We start from the raw sequence: 14,044 nt of genomic DNA, 5'->3' as shown, positions 1-14,044 counted from the left end.
GTTTCCACTTATGACCGACCTGAATTAGGGTTTTCTCTATTGGTCATTTCCTAACGGCAACTAGCGTTGAACCCAAGCGAACTACTTTACGTAGAAACTCCAGGTCCAAAGCGGATTCACGCTGCACTTGGTTCAAGGAGAATGGGAAATGAGAGGGATGCAAAGCTCAACCTCTCTGCCATAAGGCATAGTCCCATTCCATTCCCCTAAAACAGCGTAAATCGGGATCAGTTATAACTCTAGGTCAACGCTCTTGTTGTTTGTGTTCTTTGAACGATCTTCTTGCTGTCCATCTTGATTGAGAAAAGTTCCTGGCCAACCGGGACCACCCATCCGTAGGATGGACCTATGGCCACATCCACTGCACTTTCCTTAGGTTGTTTTAGTTATTTAATTACCTAACACATTTAGTTGGACATGTATCAATCAACTTCCTTGATTAGCCCGTTAGGCATTGGTTCCTTCACGTAATCATAGCACTTGACATAGAAAAGCAATGTCAAACAAGTTCCTTGTTAACAGGTTATCATATTTATCTTTGAAATATATAAAGTCCAGCCCGTAGGCTTATCCACAATCCGCCCGAAGGCTATCCAGCAATCCACAGGGATTACTAATCCAAGATTCCGCCTGTAGACTAGTATGCGGGCCTCGAGATCCAATCCCGAGTCACGTTAGCCTCTTGTGCAGGGCCTGGAAGGCAAGGGATTTACGGCCAGAGCCCCCCCTGGCACCCAAGCATCCTCCTACTCCAAGTAGCGCTCAACGGAGAGACCTCTCGCAGTGGGTTCGGTCCACCTTCCCGGCGTGGTTAACAATCCCCTTGGTTAGGGTCAAGCAAGCAGTCGGGGGTAACTGAAGCTGCCTCTCCCTTCAGGCCTTCAACCTGAAGCATTAGATATCCATTTATCCTTTAACTCTTTGATCAAACAAAGCAAAACAGTGCTCTTAAATCTGAAACAAGCACAATCATTTCCATTGGTCATTATTGTTGGCCAACCTGCTAAGGAGTGAATCATTCTTTCCGAATGCATTCAGCACTCGATCTGGGATTTAATTTTGACTTGGCAAGATCCCCTATATCCTTGGTTAGGGCGTACCCTATTAACCCGACTTGATCAATACCTTAAGTTCATATGTTATTCCAATTTATTGGTTGGTCTTTTGCTTCCAAGCAATTATCTTTACCCAAGAAAGATACTATATTAGGACGATTATTCATCCTCTTGCAAGATAACTTCCGTAAGAATTCGCCAACCTCATCCCGAGGAGTTGGCCATTCCCTTGTGATCCAATCACAAGATCATGCGACTCTGCACTTGTTGCACAAGTGTCGCATCAAACTATGGAACTATTCTACCCATCAATAATGTCTTCTAATCACGGTGTCATGATTAGATATAAGAACCCGTTCCTGATTGCATTAGGCCGACATTGTCGGTCCTAGGGTTTCGAGTTTCATCTTTTTAGCGAGAGATCCTTAGGGTAAAAACCCTAGATCTTTTCTCGCAAGTATGCCCTACTGTCCCTACATTACGTGAAAGTGGGCAAGTCTTTAGGGTATCGGAGTTTTATCTTTGGTAAAGCGAGCGACTAGGTAATGTCTCCAACGTGCTAACCCTAGTCAGTTCCTTGGGATACGTTGCATTGAATTAACCCTTTTCTAAACGAGTGCTCCGTGGTTTTAGGTGTTTAGGTTTATGCCAGTTTAACCTGTCTATTCTTGAAGATAATTACGCTATCATTTCCATAACCACATGACTCATTGTCTATGTTTAAGTTGATTTTCAAACCCTAACTTTTCGGTTTAAGATCAAGCATAGGTTAGGTTATAGCCTAATTCCATTTAATCATCCTATAACATGCGAACAAGATTCATACTAAAACATGCAGCCTTTTACTACTTTCATTTCCGAATGAATTTGTCGTATGCAGAACTTACACACTCTTTCGTTGATTTAAGTTTTTAGGCCACTTGCCTGGAGTAAAATCTTCTTCATGCAACCCTAAACACTATATTGGGGAATATGGGAATTTCCCATAAGTTTGGAACACATGGTCAAATCTTTGGATTTGCCATACCTTGAACACTATAACTCCAAATCGATTTGTCTGTAGCTCAATAGATTCCATTTTTCAAGCGCTTTCCAATGATAGGTCACATCATATAGTTTTGATAAACTTATGGGCATGTTATCTAGGTGCCACCTTTTTAGTATTCAAAAAATGGGAATTGGGAGATTCCCAAACTCACTAATATTGTGTTCCTAGCAATTTCCTATGGTTTCTAGCAACTTTCTTTAGGAATTATTTCGAAAAATATGTTCAATAATGCAATATTTAGTTAATTCCTTTCATGCTTAATCGGAGTGTACTTTCATAATTTCGTCTTGTAAATATGGACATTGATCTAATTTCATTTCATTGCAATGCACAAAAACTACTTGCTAGAAATGCATATCAATCTTCTGCTCACTTTATTTTGTTCGTTTTATTGAAAATACTAATGACCGAACTCTTCCATCGTGAGCTAATTCTTTTAAATTAACCAAAGTATTTAAGACAAAAAAATGCATCATATCTCCAAAAATCATCCACACACGATTGAATTATAACGACGTAAAATAAAAATTAGGAAGAAAAACCTGAACTTGTGGTGAGATGTCCATGTGGATGCTAGGAGACGATCCTCCTGCAGTTGCGCCTTGGGCTTTCTTAGGAGCCATCGCGAATGCGGCCTTTCCGTCTTGGATGCAGATTTATGACTTGGCCATCTCCTTTTGCACGCGTAGCTCCCCTTTGTGACAGCTTGCACCGTCCTTCGAAAACGGTTTTTGTAGAAGGTTCCTCCTTTGAATTTGAGTGGCGAATGCCCATGGAAAGGGTCTTTAAACCCCGACCTAAAAAGGGCTTGATTTTAGTAGGGTAACTGGGCTTTTAAACCCCACTTGCGAGGGCAATAAGAAGGCTCACGAAGAGGCCTTTAGATCCCAGGGGAGGGGGTTTAAAGTCCTTCAAGGGTAAGGCTTATTAAAGCCACAGAAATGGGCTTTTTCATTTGATCCCGGGGGTAGTTTTTAGGATGCCCTAGGTGTGAAAAAAAAAAGGGAAAAAGGGGGAAAGGAAGGGGGTATAAGATGTTGAAGAGGGCTTTATGTGGGGGAGAAAAAGGGTATAAAAGACGCTTGGGAGGAGACTTTTTTTGTGTGGGGGAAAAGGGGCTTAAAGAGCCCTTAGGAAGGGATCTCGTGTGTGGGGGGGGGAAAAAAACCTTAAGTAGTCCATATGAGGGGGGGCTTCTTAGGAGGATTTTAGAAGCTTCCTAAGAAGCTTTTGAGCTTCTGAAAGGGAACATGGAAGCTCCACATGGTGACCTGGGGGGCAGATCGGGCGAATGGTTGACAGAGCGACAGTCGGCAACATCTCCACTCCTCCTCTCCCTCTCACGACAGTGGCAGATTCTCCCTCCTGCACGGCAGTGGCAGTGTCTCCACTCCTCCTCTCCACTCCTCCTCTCACACCATGGCAGCAACCAACACAGCGTCAGAATTCTCGATTCTCCCTCCCTCACTCATCAACAACCGTATCCATGTATCCCCTCCCTCGACGGCCCCTCTCATGGCTTTATAGCTGAGGGAGGGGATTCTTCCCGCCCCCACGCGGCCATAGTGCATGGCCTCCTTCCCTCAGCAAGCTCTAGCAAGGAGCTTGCTCATACATGCTATTCCCCTCTTCCTCCAACACGACAGTCGGCTAGAGGAGAGGGGGATAATTAATTAAAATTTTTTTCCCTTATTCTAACCTTTTAGTCTCCTAAGAGGAGATTCGTATGCGGAATACATGTTTTTGATTTGGAAATGTTACACTATCCTCCACAGCAAAACATGTATACTCACACGTGCATACGCACACACTCTCTCCTCTTATCTTGGCCTATGTGCCAATTTTTCTCACCTAAAATGGTTATATGATCATAATGTGCAAAAAAGGGAGGTTGGTAGCCCCCCATCATCCACGTGCACACAAATGATGGGGGGATTGTTGCCCCCCTTTTTTCTTAGTGTAGGTAGGAAGCATATGCAAATGATAAGAACCTTAGAGAGTTCACCTATACACTTCCCCTGTGATCTGCATGTGCATATGGTCGACCTGACTACTTTGCAATCTTGAGGATGATGACTTGCAGCTCAATGACCCAATGATCTTGAGTGAGAGAGAAAGACGTACACAAAAGTTGAGAGAGAGAGAGAGAGAGAGAGAGAGAGAGAGAGAGAGAGAGAGAGGAGGCAGAGAGAGTGTCTCTTGGCTTGAATCAATCAAGGTTTGAGAGAGAGAGGGGGGGGGGAGAGACACAAAGGTTTGTGAGAGTGAGAGTGAGAGTAAGACATTGAAAAAATCAAGAGTTCATGTTGAAAGACGTCTTTTTTAGCAAGGAAATGTTCTTAAGTAGGATTATATTGGGCTCTTACTACCAAGGTAGCTGGCGGTGACTCTGGAGATTATATTACTAGGCCTGGAGGGTCATACTAACGCGTATGTAAAATGTTCTAGCAAATAGCCCAAATGTACTTCTGTGTGATTTTTTAAACATCTCTCATGCAAGTCTCTCACTCAATCTAATGATGTTTTAGAGATATTGAGCCATCACTACTAAACGTTCTCTATGATGTGTCATAAATGGATAGTCTTTATATGGCTCTTAAAATTTAATGATTCTACTAATTCATTAATTACTCTTCTCAAGTTACAATGACGGCCACCCACTACAACTTTTACATTATTCAAACCCTCTTGAGACTTCCTCTATGATGCCCTTTTTCCTTTGCACTTTCCTTAATTCGAGAGCTATTTCCTTCTCTTTAACAAATCCACATTGTAAGCTCAATATAGGGTTGTCTTATTTTTCATCAATTTCCAACCCAACAAAGAGCATAATATGTCAAATTTTTCCATTTTTTCATGGAGAATAGCTAGTGATTACATAGAGCACAGGGTTTCATTAAGAAATGGAGAGCTTGTTCTAAGTGAGAACTACCTATAGAATCTATTACCTCCAACACAAATTTTTTAGGGGTTGCAAGCCGTCATAGAGCATGGAGGTGGAGCAAACAAGGTCAATGTGTCTCCAAGATGGGATCATGAAGGGCATGCACACTACATGATTAGTAGCACACTATCAACCACCTACTCCATCATGCACTCAAACAATTATGTATATGTATCTGATAGTATTGAGTCAATAAAAGGTGGTACTTGTAGCAAGTCAACTCTAGTGTATCTTGATATACCCTCAGATGATAGCAAGGATGTTGACCAAGTGATAATGTCAAAAGCTGAATACAATGATAGAGGTGTGCAAACAGAGATGCATGACACAAATATTGAGGAGGAGTTCCATGTGGGTAGCCAAAGCAGAGATGTATCTTCCTATGATAAGTCCATTGTTGCCTTCATTGAGGAGAAAGCTAGGCCAGGTAGATTGAAAATTTTACTAGCACTTTGTGGATCTCTGCAAAAGGTGGATGAGCTCCCAACTGAGTATAATGGTATGATTACTTTTGAGCTTCCAGCTACACATAGTAAGAAACAAATGATGGGTATGGAATAGAAATATGATGGTCACCTTTGGTCATGGCCCTCACAAACAAATATGGTAAAAGAGTGCATTGTGTGTTTGAGCTATTGTCTTGCAAGTCTTCAATGTCCCAGGGTAACTTGTCCTTACTACATAACTGAGAGAAGATATAATGATGTTTTTTCCCATGGTCATTTAGATAGACAGGTGAGCATGGGCTATCCTACGAGTGAGGGAAACTCCAAGATAACATGTCACTATTTTCAAAAGGTTGTTAGTTGTATAGCAGTTTGTAGATGCTCAATCTATTATGTGTTGCCACTGGACCCTACAATGACACGATTGGTGATCCATGTTGGGGAGCATGCTCACGATGTTCAACAAGGCACAAAGAAGGCAACCAATGAAAAGGTACCGAGCCTTGTCAGCATAGTCCTGAAAAATCAAAAAGGGAGGCCCATGAAAAATACAGATGCTAGTTGTTTGGCAGATGTTGTTTGAATCTTTGACAAAAGAAGATAAATCAGAGGCGACTGAGGTAAATCTTAATCATTTTTTAGAAGAAATAATGCAACTAGTACAGAATAAAGGGTAAGCTTGTGTATCATTACTTTGTACTAATTTTGTATGCCTTACATTTGAAATAACCATCTAGCAAACACACAAGTTCAAAGGTATTATTTCACAAGAGAGACCTAATCAAGTTCAGGTCATTGGTAATGGGTATGACAACATACTTCTTTTGCAAAGGCATTGTGTCATTCCATTTTTCCATGGAAGTAGATTTCTTGGGCAATATTATGCCAAGGAGAAGTGCTTCTTGTTTAAAATGTCCACTAAGGGACCATCATCAAGGGTGGAATTAGTGAATCGTATGAGGCAAATAGGAATCGGAGATCTACAAAGTGCATGGGTGCACTTAGATCACACCCATAGGGTTGATGGATGGGCAGCAATGTCTTGTTCTATTTAAGATCCTCAGTATGTGGTAGCATTATTATAGCTTACATTAAAATTGAATTGTTGCTAGCAAATGCTATGCTAATGTATCAATCATTAACTAGCATGAGAGCATTGTATGTGATTACAATATGTGAATTTTAATGGGAGGATGTGGAGTCTCAAATCTTGTTTTGGAAAAATCTGAATTTCCTCATGGTTTGACGTGGTCATGATCCTCGTGACTTTGATGGATTCATGTCCGATGAGGCAAGTGCAAATTGGTTGGCAGTAAAGGTTACAGTGGAGGATCGCATAACATAATGAAAGGGAGAGAGTGCTCTTGTCTTTTTCATTGGGAGCAAAATTTACAAAGGCATACCAAGAAATTAGTCACTATAGATAAACAAATGCATCACATTGAAATGTGTGAACATGTAGGCTAGCAACGACAAGTCAACAAGCATTGCTTCGCACCTTTGCTATCTGAGATTGATGGGCACAAAATGTAAACAAGGATAACATTAAGTCTTTGGATAGGTGGTCAAAATGGTAGCAGCAAAGAATTTCCCATTGGGGAGGAATTGAATCTCATGTACGTCTGATTTTTTTCTTAGCTCATTAAAAGAATTGCTACACAATGCACTAATGGAGAGAGCTACTAACTTGGATTTGACTCTATAGGATAACAAAAGTCCCTTGGAACTTGCTCAGATTCCAAGCATAAACTTGTTAGAAAGCATCCATGCTAGTTGGCTAGTAGGTGAAGGTGGAAAATGAAAGATATCACTCTATGATGCATGTGCTAGTGATGTTTTGAATGCATATATCCAATGTGCAAAGAGGTTGGGCTATATCATGGGTAGGTATATTGGATATGGGACTTCAATGGACTCTTTGATGGCAAGTGCTAGCAAAAAGAAATCCCCAAATCCTACCTCCGTTACGTGTGCATTACAAGATGTTGTAGCTGGCAGTCCTTTGTATGAGGAGCCCACAATGCAAGGTGATAGGGAGACTGTGCATAGGAAAAAGAAGGGAAGTGGAGCAGCTGCAAGTTCCCACAAGCTGGGATGTGTGATTGAGTCAAGGCAACGGAAAAATAGGGGTAGGCCACAAAGTATACAATTTGATGATGGTGAGTTGGAAGAGATATATATTCAAGTTTCTAAGGAGAATGAAGAGATACCAATCAAGCCCTTGGAAAGTGAAGTAAATGTGCCAAATGCAGGAACATCAACTTATGTAGTAGAAGAGGTAGAAGTGGCATAGGAGGAGTGGGCTTTACGAAGGATGCCACCTAACTGTGTGAGAAAATATTTTGGTATGGAGGGTAGAAAGAGTTGTAGCAACAAGTTACAAAGTTGGAAAATGCGGCTAGTTGCACCATGCTTTTGGTCTGAGAGAGCCTATAAGGACAAGACCATTGCACAATGGATATGGTTTTACAATCATGATGTCACACATAAAAATGTTGTGCAAAAAACAAGTGATATATCACCAATAGTGTTAGGGAAATCATGTAAGATATTCCTTGTCATGTGGAAAGCCCAAAAATAAGCACAACTCATTCATTTTTTTGGCCCACTCATCATTATGCTCACATCAATAGGGTGTAGCATGTCCTTTTTTATTGCAAGAAGATTAGGGTGTATGAATCTTGGAAAGTTTCTAGATATTGTACTCTTTTTGGGAGATACAAAAGTTCTCCATTGCTCACTAGAGGAAGGTTTCCCATACTCTTTCTAGATATTGCACTCTTTTTGGGTGATGCAGAAGTTTTGGGTGTAGAAATCTTGGAAAATTTCTAGAATTTTGTACCATAGCTTCCTCAATTCTAGATAGTATACGTCTTGTTGCAAGCTTGAAAAAGCTCTAAAAATCAATTTCAATTACAAAAGCAAAAAATTGAAAGCTCGCAAAAATAACACACTCGAAGGATTATGATGGGTTGAAGTAGTTGTTGAGACAAAATACAAGAAGGTTGACAAAAAGGTGAAACCAATTGCTTTGTGGCTTCTATCATATAGTGAGTGTCTATATGAGAAACTATTAAGGCAGCTAAGTTTACAGGATCCTAAAGATATAGTTCATGAATTTACACAACTAAAACATTATAGAAAGTGAAAGTTGGTGTAGAAGGGTTTCTTTTGTCTACTGAATTGATATATGGTCCAAAACCTATCATGCCAATAGAAGAGATGACAATCACATGGAATGTGCTACCTTGAGAAGAGGAGTTGAATCGAGAGGAGTTGTTGTGTAACGTGTTTGCTTGTCTTCTTGTGGGACACATCTTAGCAGCCCATCGGGAAGAAAGTCTAGAAAGTGCCACTTGGCATTCGCAAGGAATGTCACAGGGTTTGTGATCTAGGTCTTCCTAAGTCTGGTCCGAAGCAGAAGTATCCAACTGTTCCCACTTACGACCGACCTGAAATCAAGGTTTCTTTCCTATCAACCAAGTGTCTAGGCAGTAGCTAGCGTTGAGCTCCTGATGAACCACTTTACGTAGGAACAACAGAGTCGAAGTGGATTTATGCTGCACTTGGTTCATGGAGAATGGGAAATAAGAGGGATGCGAAGCTCAACCTCTCTGCCCATAAGGCATAGTCCCACTCCGCTCCCCTAAAACAACATAAATCAAGATTCTAACTCTACTAACTCTAGGGTCTTCACAGTATCATTTTCATGTCTTTTGAGAAAAGTTCTCAGCTAACCGGGACCACCCTTCTGTAGGATGTACCCAAGTCACGTCCACCGCACTTTCCTCAGTTTGCTTAGTTATCTATTTACCTACCACATTATGTTTGACATGAAAAGCAGCTTTCTTAATTAATCAATTTAAACACAGGTTCCTTCACGTAACTTAGGCACTGACACCAAAACAATGTCAAGTAAGTTCCTGTCCCAAATATCTTATCATAGTCCCGAAATACATCAAGTATCATGCCCGAAGGCTATCCCAGCAATCAACAGGATTGCTACTCCAAGTTCCTCCCATAGACTAGTACACGGGCCTCGAGATTCCATCTCGAGTCACGTCGGCCTCTTGTGTGGGATCTAGAGGCAAGGAATTTACAGCCAGAGCCTCCCCTAGCACCCAAGCGTCCTCCCACTCCAAGCAGTACCCACGGAGAGACCTCTCGCGGCGGGTTCGGTCCATATACCCGACGCGGCTAACAACCCCCTTGGATAGGGCCAGGCAAGCAGTCAAAGGTAACTGAACCTGGCACTCCCTCCAGGTCTTTAACCTCAAGCATTAAGTGTTTTTCCTTGAATTAGTTCCTTGAGCAAAGAAGTTCAAACAATGTACCTAAGTGTACAATCACGATCATTTCAGTGGTCGTTTGTATGACCTGCTAAGGTGTGATTCCTTTTTCCCGAATGCTCCCAGCATTTGATCCTAGATCATTCGCGACTTGGCAAGATTCCAAGGGCTTGGCAAGCTAGGTTGCTTGTTTCCCCTTTATCTTCGGTTAGGTTTTGTACCTTGCCGACCCTAATTATCCTTACCTTAGGTCTCCTTGTAAAATAGATCATGGACAACCCCGTCGTCCTCGGTTGGTCAACTTGCTGGTTATCTCCTAGATCCCTTGTAGTACATATATACCTTTATCTTTGATCTTAATTGATCAAGATTCTCTATCCCCTTGACCATGGTTGGTCAAGATGGTTCTGTTTAGAATAGTCCTACTCTGTCTTAAGTATAATCTTCTTAAGCCCTCTTAATAATACTCACAGGCGCTTAAGCTTTTACCTATCCCTCTTGAAGTCACCAAGGACTTTGACATGGGACTCATGGATCACAATTCCATTTGGTAAATTGCAAACAACGTTGAATTTTTCCAACAACTTTAATGCACACGACGTAATGCCATGCTTTCATTTCAATGCTTACAATTTTGATATAATCCATACGTTATTTTATGCCACACATGCGAAGGTACTTTCTAATCTTAACATTATCCTTTATGTAATTATTTACATGATCTATAACCTTCTTGAATGATCTAACTTCATGTGATCATTGTATGAGTCTAGCTGCACTTTAATCTTTTCTGCAGATTATTACATGTACCTTAGAATCCTTCTTGTGATACGGAGATGCACTTTTGTTTCTTTCAATGTCCTCTGAAATGCATTGAAGCAAGAACTTGTGCAAGGAACAATGCACTTTATGCATGAATTCTTGCAAGACGTTTTTGGTAATTTACGATGTAATTATCTAATCAATCTCACCTATTATGATGTCATCTTACAATGGAAATTATCTTGTTTGTTACATACATCACAACTATGTTCATACATGGGTTTGGAGTGATGCCGTGATTCCAATGGTATTGATGCCTCATGAACCGTTCACGATTGTGGTGCCACCTTGTTTCGAACCTCCATCCACACTTGTAGGGTTTCCAGCCATCTTTGTGGAACTACACTTCAGGGCCATACTCGAAGACGCGTGTATGAGAGATATAATTCTCACACTCTCCTATGCAAAATTCTTGCCGCCTCTTCTTGAGTGGAGAAAAGATAATGAAGGGGAGTGTATTTTCAGAAATTCTTGTTCTTCTTCTTCTCTTCTTCTCCTCTCTCTCTCTCTTCTTCTTCTTCTCCCTCTTCTTCCTCTCTTCTTCTCCTTCTCTCTCTCCCTCTTCTTCTTCTTCTTCTTCTCCTTCTCTCTCTCCCTCTTCTTCTTCTTCTTCTTCTCTTCTTCTCCTCTCTCTCTCTTTCTCTCTCTCTCTTCTTCTTCTTCTTCTTCTTCCTCTCTTCTTCTCCTTCTCTCTCTCCCTCTTCTTTTTCTTCTTCTTGTCCTTCTCTCTCTCGCTCTTCTTCTTCTTGTCCTTCTCTCTCTCGCTCTTCTTCTTCTTGTCCTTCTCTCTCTCTCTCTCTCCCCCTCTTCTTCTTCTTCTTTTCTCCTTCTCTCTCTCCCTCCTCCTCCTCCTCTTCTTCTTCTTCTTCTTCTTCTTCTTCTTCTTCTTCTTCTCTCTCTCCCTCTTCTTCTTCTTCTTCTTCTTCTTCTTCTTCTTCTCTCTCTCCCTCTCCCTCCTCCTCCTCCTCCTCCTCTTCTTCTTCTTCTTATTCCCTCTCTCCCTCTCCTTCTTCTTCTTCTTCTTCTCCTTCTCTCTCTCCCTCTTCTTCTTCCTATTTTTCAAAGTAGCAAGGTGGAATTTTTTTTTAAATCACGGGCGGGGGGGGGGGGGGGTCTGCGTTCCAGGCGACGAGGGAGGGGAGGGCTGCTGTGGGTGACCACCATGGGGGGAGGGCACTGCCTTATGTGGTGGAGGGGGGGGTTGCATTCTAGGCGACGAGGGAGGGGAGGGCTGCTGTGGGCGACCACCATGGGGGGAGAGCACTGCTTTATATGGTGGAGGGGGGGGGCTGCATTCTAGGCGACGAGGGAGGGGAGGACTGTTGTGGGCGACCACCACGGGGGGAGGGTGCTTCCTTATATGGTGGAGGGGGGTGGTAAGGGGGGGGAAAGATGGTCGTCTAACGGCTACCACCCCTCCACCTAGGGGGCTGCGTGGCCCCCCTCTCACTCTCTTAACTCCCTCTCCCTCTCTCTCTCTCCCTGACATGCTGTTGGCGGGGAGAGAGATGGAGAGGTAAAAAAATTTGAATTAAAAGTAAAAAATTTTAAGGGGAGGGGGGGTTCTCATGGGGGGAGGCACCAGGGGGGGGGGCGGGCATGGGGGGTTATTACATGTTGGCCTTATATATTAGATAGATGGAAAGGAAGTCAAAAAACATAAAGGCGGCAGTTGCAAAGTTAAGAGCACCAATGATACAAAACAAGAAATGGTTTGATAAAAGACATAGATTGAAGCCAAGAACCATACAAGATGGGGATTGGGTGCTAGTTTATGTGACAACAATTTGTAAACCTAGTATAATGCCATGTGTAAAGTCTCCAAACGATGGTTCAGACCCTATTTGGTAACACATGTATTTGATAATGCTACTTATGCATTAAATGAGTTGGATGGGACAACCATAATAATTTTGATAGTAGGAAAAATAATCAAATTATTCAAGAGGCGAGAATCTACTATATATGAGTTGCCAAAACTAGATGAAAATAGTGTCCATGATACAAGGGCTAGCCAGATATGGAAGATAAAGAAGCAAAGGATATGGTTATAGAGGATGAGGAGGAATTTGAATCTGGACTATGGCATGTACTAGAGGATTTGCAAGTTCAAAGGGGATGGATGTCGTGCTGCTACATAGATACAATGTGAAAAGCCATGGAGTGCATCATCATCCAAATTTCCTATTAATCTAGAGAGTCAATGTCATATTAGTCATTATTGTTAGTGTCCATAGTATGGATGGGTCAAAAATATGGTATTTTTGGATAATTTGAATCTATTTTGGATATTATTTCTTGTAAATATTCTAAAAAGGTGTAGAAAACTTCTAAAATAGAGTGACATGCAAAAAGAAAGTTGCTTTTTAATTAGTTTTGAAAAATCTCATTTAAAAAATAAGGGCTCCCAAATTTATGTGACGTATGATCATAATTTTCAGGCAGCAAACAATACTTCAAACAAGAGGGAGTAGAAGAAGTGGTCCTAGAGAAATACTTGGGCTTCTCTCATCAAGCTTTGGTAGACTTAGCAAAATGTTTTATGATTGATTTATGATGTATGGACATGTCTTGAGAGAACTTGATTTTCAACATTCTTGGGATTCATTTGAAGCTCTTACCTATTCTTTTTCTTCCCTTTTACATCCTATTCTCTACTTCCTTCTCTCTCTAATTCCCAATGGATACGACCTTTCAACTAAAATGCCTTCAACAATGGTCCATCATCAATGTTTGCATGTGTTGAGCTTGCCATATCAACAAGAATATGATTTTATTTGTTCAACATAAATGTATTAGGTAATAAGTTAACTAAAGCTATCTAATCTTGAGAGAAGCAAGATGGTGAGATTTCCAATGAATTCCTTCTAAGGCACTATAGTCTCAATAAGTTGAGAGCTTCTTCATAGTTTGACACATTATAGTAGAGGTAACATTGACCAAGTAGAATTAGTTAGCAACCTAGCTCTGTATCATTTTAGGGAAACGACATGAGACTTTGCCCTATGGGCAGCAGAGGATCAACATGCCTATACTTCCCCTCATTTCTCACCCTCCTTGAACCAAGTGCGAGACAAATCAACTTCGATTCGAGCAATCTAGCACAAGTAGATGCTCAAAGATTGACACTAGCTAAATTAATAGGTGACCCTAATTTATTTTAAAAATCCAAAATTCAAGTCAATTCTTATGAGAATGATTGAGATCTTGCATTGTTGCAAAGTGGATTCAAGAGAGTCTAAGCACAAACCTTGTGTTATTTGAAAGCATACTAAGCGGCATTTCCTAGAAAAACATCTTGATGGACTACTAAATCATGGCATTGAGGATGTCTTGTTAGACACATTACATGTGGTATTAGAGTGAAAACTAAATTAATACATAGAAAGATTTGTCTGCAACCTTGTTTAAGAGAAAGTCAATGCAAAAATGATTCATCC

The sequence above is a fragment of the Lygodium microphyllum genome, chromosome 4 (assembly GCF_053477565.2).
Source record: "Lygodium microphyllum isolate KBCC chromosome 4, Lygodium_microphyllum_v1.1.10, whole genome shotgun sequence".
NCBI lineage: Eukaryota > Viridiplantae > Streptophyta > Polypodiopsida > Schizaeales > Lygodiaceae > Lygodium > Lygodium microphyllum.
The sequence above is the reverse complement of the archived record's forward strand: the minus strand, read 5'-3'. Positions refer to the sequence as shown.